This window comes from Lissotriton vulgaris, chromosome 10 (assembly GCF_964263255.1).
Source record: "Lissotriton vulgaris chromosome 10, aLisVul1.2, whole genome shotgun sequence".
In the NCBI taxonomy this organism is placed as follows: domain Eukaryota; kingdom Metazoa; phylum Chordata; class Amphibia; order Caudata; family Salamandridae; genus Lissotriton; species Lissotriton vulgaris.
Genome location: NC_141698.1, coordinates 419,165,483 through 419,177,789, shown reverse-complemented (window position 1 = coordinate 419,177,789; position 12,307 = coordinate 419,165,483). Strand labels below are relative to the sequence as shown.

General features: G+C 46.0%; 1 protein-coding gene across 3 annotated transcripts in view; it reads right to left on the bottom strand.

The window, feature by feature from the left end:
• ABAT (4-aminobutyrate aminotransferase) overlaps positions 1-12,307 on the bottom strand; it is a 712,333-nt gene that overhangs the window by 645,298 nt on the left and 54,728 nt on the right. The window contains exon 1 of one of the 3 annotated variants that reach the window (XM_086941269.1): positions 180-454. The exons of 1 other annotated variant lie outside the window; for it this stretch is intronic. The gene's annotated coding sequence lies outside the window, so the exon portion shown is untranslated. Of the gene's footprint in view, positions 1-179; positions 455-12,307 lie in introns of those variants that run through there. One more of the 3 variants, XM_086941268.1, reaches the window with a different exon arrangement.

The following is a 12,307-nucleotide window of genomic DNA, read 5'->3' as shown; positions in this document are numbered from 1 at the left end:
TGCATGCTTACATAAATAATAAGTGACCGTGAGCAACCAAGAATTACGAAATATCTACGCCTCTGCGATGCAACACATGTGCCCGTGTTGTAAAGCAATCCGGAGCACGGCAGCCTCAATAGTAAACCGCTACCTGGGAGCACGAATAGCGGATCTGTAAAGCGTTTCGAAGCCCGCACTAAGTAGCCGAGGACTCACCTTCCTGGAGGGCACGAGACACCTTGCTCCGCTTCCCTCACTGGGTCTCGGTGGGATGCATGAGGCGAGAAGGAGGATGCATTCGGTGATGATGCGGGAAACCACCGCTTTAAGCAGCACCAAGTACAGCATCCAGCGCCACACGGGGTTCTCCGGAAAGGGCCGTCTGCAGCACGGCACGGGGAGCTGCGCTCACACACCGATAATTCATTAACCAAAAGCCCCCACCCTCTCTCCGCTAACACAAAGCCAGTCCGAGGCTGAGCCTGTACTCAGCCAGGCAAATACAGGGAACAGGACCGGCGAGGACTGCCTGCAACCAGCCGACAGACCCAACATGGCGGCTCCCTGTCTTGGACTGCCATCTGGCGGGGTGCCCTGAGAGCACAGCTCTCTCCACAGCTGAGCCCAGCATGGAAACCGAAAGAAAGGGATGGAGAGTAGGGACTGAAAGGCTAAAATATATGAATAAACTGAACAGCAAGGACACTATTGAGAAGGCTACACGTATAACAATAAAATCAAGTCGAATGATGATTATTCAAGACAAAAATATAAGGGAAGTCTTGTCATCATGAAACAACGAGGGGTCTGGAATAGTTGGACAAGTTTTTTCGTCACACCGTCTATCACCAAACTGCCCCTGTAATGAAGATGACCAAAAAGGACCAGACAAACAGGTAATTTTCTAGGGAGCTACCACCAACACGTGAGAAAAGGGAAGGGGGGCAAGAAGTATTGGGATGGGACTGTCTCCAGCTTGGTACACAGGCTGATGATTCCCCTGCCCCATATTTACAAGGAGCTAGGGCCACCACAGCATAATATTTTTTTTTGACGATGCAGCGATGCAATCAGTGCTACACACTCCTCCATATTCGCAAACGGAAACATTGGGACCAATGCGTCAATTTGTAGAGGCCTGCGTAACATTATACCTGCGCAAAGTATAATGTATGCAGGGTAGGCGTACCCACCTTAAAAGCCACAAAGAACTGATGCTATGAAATGTGCAACTTTCACTGCATCACTCAACAACTTGACTGCATCAAAATCCCTACGCCTTCTCAAACCAGGCATAAGGAATGATGAAGGGCTAAAGGAAACAACCTACTTAGTAATTAAAATTCAGATCTAATTAGAACAGAGAACCAAGCACCTTGTTTCTGACTGCTACAAGAATGTGCTTTGATATTTCAATCTCGAAATCCATATCATTGGGTATCAGATGTACCTGTTCATTTGGCTTTCCACATTCTCTCACCCCTATCCACTCACTGTCTATTCATTAGGTGCTCTGCATTATTGCACGTATCTTCTGGCTGGTCTCTCCCCCACCTGTTCAGTCTTATTTTGTAACCCCTTTTTTCTCTTCACTATTTGTTTCCTGTCGTTTACACAATCTCACGCAAGTATCCCCCGGTCCTCTCAAGTATTCTCAGGCTTTTTCCTGTATTCGTCTTCTGCTCTCTGTCTCCACCACTCTTCAGTACCGCACTCCAATTTCTTCATCCTTTCTTCAATTCTCCTTCTCTCTTCACTCTGTTTTTCTGCACCTGTCCCTTTTAACTCCTTTCCCTCTCCCCGTTGCTCACTCTACTTCCTTCTCGTCTGTTGCCCCATGATCTCCCTCTTCTTCCAACATATCATTCTATTTCATTCTCTATCTTTCTTATGGATTTGTTCTCCAGCCTATCTGTTGCCAAATATTTCTTCAAGGATTTTCCTCGCCCTTCTTTGTTTCTCAGGCTTTCCTCCTTCTCTCTTTGCCTTTCTCTTTTCCTGACTTTAACATCTTCAGCATTCTTCTTTTGCAAGTGTCCTCCTCTTCTACCCCATCTTTTCTTTCTCTTTCCCTGTGTAGCAGAATAATGGACTTCTTTTTCTTTCACATCGACAACTGCTCCCTTCCGCTGGCAAACTGTGAGTTTTGTCCCCTCTTGCCTGCATTCTGTCTCTAAAATGTCAGTAGTGTTCAGGGCCACCTTCATATTCAAGACTCAACTGTAGTTTCTGGGAAAGGTTTTTCTCTATAATCTTGACACTTATTGTTGTTTTGTACTGAACCTTTGGGCTGCGTGTGTACCTCGGTTTGTTTGTGTTTATGTGTTAAACTGCGTCATCCTCTAGGTGTGTCTGTGTGCTTGAATATACTTAGAAAGTAACTGAACAGAGCATGTAGGGAATCCATTTTTTCCAAACCTCAGAGATATTCAAAATGTTAATGTAAGTGGTCCCTTCAATAATAAGCACAAGAGTCACATACCGAACGCAACAAAATTTACATACTGTTCTAGTTTCCCGTCTTTAGTACTAAGGCCGCATATGCACAACAAAACAAACAAAAAACACTAAACCCGCATTTCCAAACATCATTTTTTTCTTTTCCATGCCCAGTTTGCACAATGACATTTATTGAAAACTAAAATGTTGTCTCTTATTTTTAAAGCTGCTATTTTTTTTTATTTGTGGCTGGTCATTTTGTGCACTCACACCAGTTTTAAAGAAGTGAGAGCACACGTTTTTTTCGAGCTGAGGCTGATGCTGTACTGCCATTTAGGGAGGAATTTCAGTGTATAGTTTAACAGAAATTTCTAAAATCAAGCCCAGTGGGTTTTAAGCAATGGTAATCGGTTAAAACTGAAGAACCGGACACCCTTGTGATGACATGCTCCCATTTTTAGTCCCTGATTCTCCACGAGTGAGTGTGTACTTTAAACTTTATTTTAGTGTAACAGATGTGTTATTGTTTTATTTTTGTTTTTCACTCATTTGCACAGGCAAAGTTGAAACACTGTTGAGTAAGAGCTGCTCTGAAATTATGTGAGTTGCGTCATAGAGTGCTGTGCTAGTATTGGCTGGTTGGTTTGTGTGCTGCACTGGAATTGGTCAATACATCAGCGAGGCGCTATGAGTCGACAGCTTTGTGGTGTCACGCTGAAATTGGAAGTCATTGTTGCTGCTTGTAGATGTGGGATTTGTTGAGAACCACCAGTTCTGTCAATTAACATTTAATTCAATTTGTGTTGTGTCAAATATTGAGAAATTATTATATTTATCAAGAAATTAAGGACTTCGTGTGGAGAAGGTATGAAAATACCGGTCTGTGTAGGCTACGAGCCTCCCCCGAGGGTATGCCGGCTCATTAAATGACCTCCAATATCTGTTTGCACACATGTATAGGCTTTAACAAAGGAATAATATCACTGCAAATGAATGGTCTTTGCAGATTCCTCCTCATGGTACTTTTAACCTGAGTATAACTGAGAATTTAAAGCAGGTGTGTATAAAAAAAGACCCCCCCCTCGATCAGCCCTATATGAAGCCTTCAATGTATGGAAGCCTGCAGCGTGTGATTGACTCTCTATAAATCTAAGTCAAGTACCACTAGCAAATGGGGATCAAAATTCGGATAGCTTATCTACCCGGAATGTTAATTGCCTTACCAATGATTTGTCGAATAACTTGGTTGTCCAACCAGAGGGTGAGGCTTGTGTACTAAACTCTTTTCCTGGATTACGCCAGGGTCGTTTGTCTGGAGTTGCTAACCTACTCTGCTGGAATCTAGCTGGTCTGACATCCAAGCTCGATTGTGGGGACTGGCTTGGCTTTGTTACCCAATTTGATATTTGTATATTCCAGGAGACTTGGGCCTGCGACCCTGTCTTTGTATTAAGCTATTTGAATTTTTATGTGTCAGCTGTCAAGGGTCCGAAAGGTAGACCTATGGGGGGGCTTACTATCTGGATTCGACAAGCAATAAATTTCTCAGTTAAAAATATAGCTACTGGACACAATGATATCCAGCTTATTAGGATTTCTAATGACAGAACAGGGTCACTTGATATTTACAATATTTATATTAGGAGTTCCAAAGGTCGATCTGAAACATTACTAACCTTGGCCGACCTCATCGAGGAGCACTCCGTTAAAAATAACATTGTTATAGCAGGAGACCTTAATAGGACGTTTGAGCCATTGGTTGTGGGAGATGCTTTCACTGGTGCTGATGAGGATTCCTTCTGGGGCATCCCTGAACTACAACTGAAACCAGTCTCCCGTTGGACAGAGGACATTATAGCTATTAATGCACTGTGTCTTGAAAAAGGCTTGAGAGCTATGAACGGGAGAACAGCTGGGGATAGAAATGGCTCACCAACATTCGACAATGGGAGGCACAAAAGTCGAATTGACTATGTGATATGCAGTTTGCATCTGTGGCCTGCCCTTTGTGATATGGAAGTCATCATAAGATCTGAGAGTGACCATAACCCCCTAAGTGTGACTCACAAATGGTGGCCTGCTGAATCAAACTCTAGCTGCATGAATGAATTCGTCCCTCCGCCCATTATCCCCGAGAACAATATGCGTAGGCTACGTTGGGACACTGTAGCGAGAAATCAGCAGGCTATTGATATTATTAACAGTGAAACTGATCAAGCCATTCTAGCTATGGAACTGGCTAAGGCCTCTCCTAAGGATCTGGGTGAAGTGGTCAAAATACATAATACCCTCTTTGGTAAGATCAAGGCGCACTTTCTAAGACCTGATAAACATAAGGGGGTTATTACCAGAAAAGATGCTAGATGGTATAACTCTGATTGTAGGAAGGCAAGACTCGACCTTGGCCGGGCAATCAAGAAGCGAGACTGTGTGTCTGTTTCTCTAGCCAGGAAAGAATATAAAGTATGCATTGCTAAAGCTAAGAAGGATTGGGACGAGCAACACTGGTGCAAACTGAAAATGGCCAGTGACAGGAAGGATTCCAGAGTATTCTGGAATATTGTAAAATGGGGTTCTGAGAGAGCTGAAGAGTCACCAAGTAATAACGTCTCACAGGAGGCATGGGTTGAATTCTTTAGTTCGCAATACACTCTTAATACCCGGGTCTCAGTTGATGACAGTACAGCTATGAAGTTTTTTGAAGATGACAACTTTAACTATAAAGAGATTATGTCTGCAATCTGTACAGTAAAGCGCGGGCGAGCTCCAGGACAAGATGGAGTACCCGCTGATATATTCTTAAATGATAGTGAACGCTGGCGCAAATATATACATTTGCTTATAAACTCAATTGCTCAAGGAGCAGATGTCCCTGATTCATGGAGGGGTGCAGTTATTATCCCCGTGTATAAGAAGGGGGACCGAGCTCAGCCCTGTAACTATAGGCCTATTAGCCTTATTGACACTGTGCAAAAAATCGTGGGTCGCGTGGTGGTCAATAGGCTTCTCGATTGGGCTGAGGATTTTAATATTCTATCTCCATTCCAAGCAGGTTTTAGAAGGGCAACAAGCACGATCGATCAAGTGTTCCGCTTCCAATTATTACAGTGGAAAACCGTGGTTCTGGGGGGGTGTAGCCTGTTTGCGGCATTTGTCGACTTGCGGGCTGCATTCGACCTGGTCCCACGTGCAAAACTGTGGCAGGTCTTGCATAGCTTGGGGGTTTCCGATGAGTTACTAACCCTGATACTGCGCCTCCACGAGTCTAACTATGCAAAAATTCAGTGGGGCGGTCACGGGATGGTCACTCCTGATTTCCGTGTTGAAAAAGGGGTCAGACAAGGGTGCTCAATGGCTCCTACTCTATTTACATTGTTTATAAACGGGGTAGTTTCTCGATTGGTAACTGCGAATGTTGATGCTCCTTCTCTTGCAGGACTAAAAATCCCCATACTAATGTTTGCGGATGACACGCTAATTTTATCAAAAACCCCTAGTGGACTACAGCGTGCTCTGACAATTTTTGAGAACTTTTGTGGGGAACTTGGACTGGAGGTGAATACTATGAAAACTAAACTAATGAGCTTCAAGCCGCAGCGTAGCTTTAAGTCCAAAATTATGATGAGTGGAGGGCCTTTAGAGTTAGTTAAATCATTCACATACCTAGGTATCCAAATAACTGATGACCATAGGTGGAGCCAGCATATAAATATTGCTATTTTGCGACACAAACAAATAGCTGGCACAATTAATTCTGAACACAGGAAATCGCTAACCAAACCTGTTAAACCAGCCTTATTGGTATATGAAGCAAAGGCTATTGGGTCTGCACTTTACGGCGCTGAAATGTGGGGCTTTGAAAATCTTACATCTCTGCAAGCCTCTGAAAATAAATTTTTAAGAACTCTTACCGGTACACCTAAAAGTACTCCGTTGTTGCCTCTCCGATACGATCTAGGAAGGAAACAAATCAAGGACTTGGCCAGATTACGCCCGATCTTGTATTGGCGCAGACTCTGGACCACTCCTGAGCTCTCACATTATGCCGCGGGTTTTGTGGATGTGATCAAAGCTGATGGCTTTCACAAGATAAGCTGGCTTAAATTATTGAAATCTATATTGTTTGAGCTAGGGTTGAGTTCTTTATGGCAGGACCCTGCTGGGACATCTTTCCCTTCTAAGCGTGTCTTAAAAGATATTTTTTGGGAATGGATTGTTACTAAAACTTTAAATGCTTCAAGCTCTGGGTCTATGTCTTCGCATTTTCTTGAGGCCAAAATGTATCCAGTCTTGGAACCATATTGGGATATCATCTCCAAACCAGGTGACAGGAAGCTTCTATTCCAACTGAGAGCTGGTGCACTTCCTATAAAAATATTGACAGCTAAATGGGGTTCAGGTGGAAGTAGCACCTGCCCAGCTTGTGGGTTGGGGGATGAGTCTCTGGGTCACTTTCTGTTTTCATGCGGATCATATGCTATTCCAAGACGAGTATGGTTAGCTCCTATGTGCAGAAACCTTGGGACATCAAGTAGTTCAGTAGCTATGCGAATTATTTGTACGACTCAAGTTTCTTGGATCCTGATAGCTACAGCAAAATATCTGGGTTGGGCATGGATGCTCAGGCAGAGACTGCTAGTTAAATAACTATTCTCTGCCCGACAATTTAGACAGAGACTGCTAGTTAAATAACTATTCTCTGTGTGACAAATTGGCCCTCATGAATTTGACATTACTGCTTTTTATCTATCAAGGACCATGTATCAAGATAGAGACTGCTAGTTAATCAACTATTCTCTGTCTTGATAATTGTTTTTTTGCATTTGTATAATTGCTTTTAGACTCCAGCGTTTCTCATCTTGAAAAGTATTTTTATCAAATGTTTTAATTCTTCTTTTAACCGAATGAATTTTTATATGTAACCTATAGTGTTGCGTCAATGTGCTGGATTGTAAATTTAATTTGTTTTTAAATTCTTGTGTATAATATGCTTTTATGAGTAACAACTCGAATAAAGCACCTTTTGACTTTGGAAGCCTGCAGCACAGCACACATGTGAAAGAGAATGAACATTATCAGAATAAGGCCAAGAGGACACTTAGGAGTTGGATGGAAGCTAAGTGGCATGCAGTACAGCAGGCATGAAGTACAGAGATAATTGCATGAGTTGGGATGTACCCGGTCTTAACTAGTGGAAAAACTGGGAAAAAGAAAGCACAAGAGGGGGGTGAGACTGAAATAAAGAATGATGATGGGAGCTATAGTGATTCCAGTGATGACTTTTTGAATGATTACTTGGATTCCCTACTACCCCCATATAACGTAGTTCCATGAGCTGGGGAGATTAACCCTCTATTGGACTACAATTGTCTGCAGATACCAGTGCTAGAGCGCCTCCTCGATGGAGGAGTTCCTGGAACCCCTTTACCAACACAATTGACACAAATCAAACCCCCAAATCCATGATTAGAGGGTATTTCGCTTCCGGCTCCCCAGATAATGCTGTCAATTCTTTTCCCACCACCACTGGCAGTGTCCGGATAACGCTACTGTTGTTGTCACACCTGTGACAACTACAATTCTCACTACCACTGTTGTGTCTGGATTTGACGCCTTTGCAGCGATGGGATCAACACCCTGAACAGGAGCAAATCCTGTTGTGGGTGTGCTAACTATAGAGGTTGATAGTTCCGTGTCCTGGTCATCAGAGATTGACACCTCTCTAAGAACTTTATATGTAGTAAGGGATAAGGTATAGTTGGAAGAAATCAATAAGGGAACTCTACATTTGGAATTCAAAGATGGGTACAATGAAGAGGAACGTTTGTATCTGTGTAAAGAAACTGCTCAACATGCTTGTGTGACTCATGAGGCTCTTGAAGTGATAGCCGCTCATAGTCGTGGACATTGGGAGCCTGTGACTTTGCCTCTCTCTGTGGGGATTTCTCTGCAGCTGACCTGGAACTTGTGCTGTCTGTGGGCATAACTTTGGCGATAATATACTCCGAGCGGGACGGCGAGGACCAGCAGGCTTTGCCCATCGTAATCTGCCGCAGCTGGGTCCTCTTCCTGCCCCCTTCCTCCCTCTATTTAGTTACACCCTCACTCACGGCACGCGGAACGTGCCCGGGCGAAACCCGGGACAATGGCGGGACCGTCTGAGGCCGTCCGAGGACGACCGAGGCCGGGTTGGGCCCCGCCCCTAATCTTTGGGTCTTGGGTATTGTCTTTATTGTTTTAAGCATTTTGTATTTTTTATCATGTTTACAGTTGCTGGTACCTAGGTAAAATGGCTCAACGTTCCAGAAAGGGTCGTAATGTTACCCTCTCCACTACGGGTGGGGTGGTTACAGGTACTATTGACCAATTTATTAAACGAGCTGCAGTGGTGTTAGAAAAAGAAATAGCCCTTACTGAGAAACGGTTATCTTTAGATCTTTTAACAGGAAAGTGCTCCTCACTGGGTATAATTGGGTCTGCTGTTACCCCGAACATTCAATACCAAAAGATCCCTTAGTTATTCTAAACGCAAGATCTAGTTTTATTATGCAGGGAGAGTTAGACAATACAGTGGCTTGTTCCATCCTAAGTTCAACACCAATTAGTACAGTTTCTAGTAACTCGAGGCATAGTGTTTCTACATCTCTCTCGCCACCTAGACCTCCACCTAAAGTTATATCCCCGGTGTCATCAGCAAGTACAAATAAGAAAATTACTTCGATAACCAGTAAAAGAAAAAGAGGGGGTGGTCCCCAGAAGGGTGCCTCAGCCAAAATCCCGAAAAAAAACAATCTAACCAGGCTCCCCAACAGTCTGTGCAGCTTCCCTGCCCACCTACGGCCTCCTCAGACATTTCAAAATCAGTTGCCCAATGTAGCATTAATGAGTGGTTTCTAGAGAAAATGGAAACAGTCTGTGCATCCTTGATGCTACCGTTACTTGAGAGAACAAGAACGATTAATTCCAAACTGGACCAGCTAGAAAAACTAGTTACAGCAAATACCAGCACGCTGGATAGGCTAGCAAAAGTTATGGAGAGTCCTAAGGCATCAGTTTTTGCTCCCCAAGTTACAGGATCTAGCAGTTGCAGTAGGGCTGCCCAACCAATTACTACTGAAAACTCTGTTACTCAGTCTGCCCAACCCAGTGTGGAGAAGTGCCCTGTAGTGAGCATTACATCTGGATCCACTGGGAACAAGGGTGTGGGGGAAGGTGTGGTGGTCAGTAAGCAATCCGCACCTTGTGTTCAAACAGTAGAAAGTCAGCCTAGTGGGCTTGTTTCCGTGGGTAGCAAGGGAACTCATCAGCGGCTTCCTTGTGTAAATCTTCCCCCCCCCGAGTCAGTACCCTATACGATTATTCTGGTGGGAGTACCAGGGATTGAGGCTGAGAAAGTTGAAACACACATGGAATTGAAAAACAAAGTCATATTCTGGCTTAACAAGAATAGAACACTCCCCCCCTTCTCCAATACAGAGATATTAGGGTTCTGTCTCCTGAGGCGCAAAGCCGGGAGTAGACGCTGTTTGTGAGTTAAATGATTTATGTGACTTTTAAAACCTTACTTTGATATATTCTCAAGCACTTCGCACTTTAGGGCATTACGGAGCGGATCCAGCGCTCACGTGACCCCCTTGCACCGGCGTCCTTCGCCGTTGGCCACGCCCACCTCTAGGCCACGCCCCCTTCCCGCCCTTCATAAGCGCTGATACGCTAGCGCTCGGTTGAGTTCTGTCTCCTGAGGCGAAAAGCCGGGAGTAGACGCTGTTTGTGAGTTAAATGATTTATGTGACTTTTAAAACCTTACTTTGATATCTTCTCAAGCACTTCGCACTTTAGGGCATTACGGAGCGGATCCAGCGCTCACGTGACCCCCTTGCACCGGCGTCCTTCGCCGTTGGCCACGCCCACCTCTAGGCCACGTCCCCTTCCCGCCCTTCATAAGCGCTGATACGCTAGCGCTCGGTTGGGTTCTGTCTCCTGAGGTGAAAAGCCGGGAGTAGACGCTGTTTGTGAGTTAAATGATTTATGTGACTTTTAAAACCTTACTTTGATATCTTCTCAAGCACTTCGCACTTTAGGGCATTACGGAGCGGATCCAGCGCTCACGTGACCCCCTTGCACCGGCGTCCTTCGCCGTTGGCCACGCCCACCTCTAGGCCACGCCCCCTTCCCGCCCTTCATAAGCGCTGATACGCTAGCGCTCGGTGGGGTTCTGTCTCCTGAGGCGAAAAGCCGGGAGTAGACGCTGTTTGTGAGTTAAATGATTTATGTGACTTTTAAAACCTTACTTTGATATCTTCTCAAGCACTTCGCACTTTAGGGCATTACGGAGCAGATCCAGCGCTCAGGTGACCCCCTTGCACCGGCGTCCTTCGCCGTTGGCCACGCCCACCTCTAGGCCACGCCCCCTTCCCGCCCTTCATAAGTGCTGATACGCTAGCGCTCGGTTGGGTTCTGTCTCCTGAGGCGAAAAGCCGGGAGTAGACGCTGTTTGTGAGTTAAATGATTTATGTGACTTTTAAAACCTTACTTTGATATCTTCTCAAGCACTTCGCACTTTAGGGCATTACGGAGCGGATCCAGCGCTCACGTGACCCCCTTGCACCGGCGTCCTTCGCCGTTGGCCACGCCCACCTCTAGGCCACGCCCCCTTCCCGCCCTTCATAAGCGCTGATACGCTAGCGCTCGGTTGGGTTCTGTCTCCTGAGGCGAAAAGCCGCGAGTAGACGCTGTTTGTGAGTTAAATGATTTATGTGACTTTTAAAACCTTACTTTGATATCTTCTCAAGCACTTCGCACTTTAGGGCATTACGGAGCGGATCCAGCGCTCACGTGACCCCCTTGCACCGGCGTCCTTCGCCGTTGGCCACGCCCACCTCTAGGCCACGCCCCCTCCCCGCCCTTGAGGCCTCCTATTTCAAATGTGCATCTACAAAACGCGCAGCGGACGTGCGCAGCGGGCGCGCCTAAGACAAGCCCGTCTGCGCCCGTCCGCGGCCGGACGGGGCTAGGGGCACGACTTCATGCCAATTTCATCTCATACACTCTGAGGAGCTTACCACCCTCCAAGGCCACTGGCCACTCTCAGAATCCGTCCGTAGACACATTGCCTCATTAGGGCTTGTCCCTCCTTCCATTCCTACATCGCCGCCCTCTCTGCCTGCCTCTCCGCTACAATGCCCTTCCCTGCCTGACCCCCTCCCTCCTACTCCGTCATTATCTGTTCTCTTACTCAACACCAGGTCAGCGGTCAAGCACCATCATGAGCTCTTTGTCCTGCTCGATTCTGAGAAGCCTGACTTACTGCTCTTGACCGAAACCTGGTTCTGTGATTCTTCCCTCCCCGTTCTCTTGGCTACCCTCCCCCCTTCCTACGTTGCCTTACGCGCCGATCGCCCGGCGGGTAGGGTTGGCGGTGGTGTGGCGTTAATCGCTCGGTCGGAATTGAACTTTCAAACCCTTCCCTCTTCCCCCATCCCCTCCACTGAATTCCTTACAGTCCGTTCCCTCGTCTTCTCCCCCCCCATTACTTGCCTTCTAATGTACTGCCCTCCCCAGTCTTCACCTCTGTTCTTACCGGCATTTCAAGACCTGCTGGCCAACCTGGTGGTCAACTACGCTTCGGTCTTGGTGCTAGGGGATTTCAATTATTGGCCCTCGGACCCTTCTGAGTGCACCGCTTCGAAAGAATTCACTGAGTCCCTTCTCTCTCTGAATTTTGTGCCGCACATCTCTGTCCCCACTCACTCTCACAGTCACATACATGACCAGGTTTGGTCCCTCAACCTTCCAGTTTCCCCGGTGACTGTATCTCCCTGTCCTTGGACCGACCATGCCCTTATTTCTTTCTCCATCTCTCTCAACCCGGTATCCAAAGTCCCAC